The sequence below is a fragment of the Triturus cristatus genome, chromosome 1_2 (assembly GCF_964204655.1).
Source record: "Triturus cristatus chromosome 1_2, aTriCri1.1, whole genome shotgun sequence".
Lineage (NCBI taxonomy): Eukaryota > Metazoa > Chordata > Amphibia > Caudata > Salamandridae > Triturus > Triturus cristatus.
The window spans coordinates 721,763,659-721,764,386 of record NC_140580.1 but is presented as its reverse complement, the minus strand read 5'-3'; positions in this window follow the sequence as shown (position 1 = coordinate 721,764,386).

Below are 728 nucleotides of genomic sequence, written 5' to 3'. Positions count from 1 at the left end.
TTTCGCGGATGAAGTGATAACTGCTTTCCGAAAATATTCTAGTGTCCTTGAGCCTGACGAAGTGTCTTCGGATGCCGGAGCATTACGTAACGGTGTTTTTTCTCCCCCTAAGGCTCCTGATGCGGCTCGGCGGCTGTTCGCCTTACGGGACGAGGTGCTGGCCCTTAGAGAGAAAGCACGCCAACAAACGGAGGAGGAGAAGCAGTCGGATTCGTTTGCGACAGGGGGCCACCCATCCACCTCCCAGTCAGATAAGGATGACGTAGTGCATGCTAAACCAATGCGAGAGGCGGCGCCTTTGTATGTTCCTCCTAAAGGAGCGGGGACTAGCTCAGACATTAACTCCGCCGATGCTAGGGGATATTTTGTGTATAATTGGGTTTATACTCCATGGCATAGGGCCGATGTTATGGCGTTAAAGAATGCATTGCCTGACCCCCGCAAGAATCCAGCGGCCTTCTATGAAGAAGTCGAGGGGGCCTTGAATTCTTGCATTATGACCTTAGCGGATATAGACCTGTTCTTTGGTCTTATTCTACCACCGGATACGTGGCGGTCTGTCCGAAAGGTAGATGATGCGGTTGCCTTCAAGGCCCGATGGTCTGAGCTTGAGGACGAAGACAGGGAGAGGAAGCCCGCACAGAAACCACCCCAGAATATTTTAGATCTCCCTGCGGCTATTGTGGCTAAGTTGAAAACAATTATCCCCCCTAAAAAGATTGACTGGA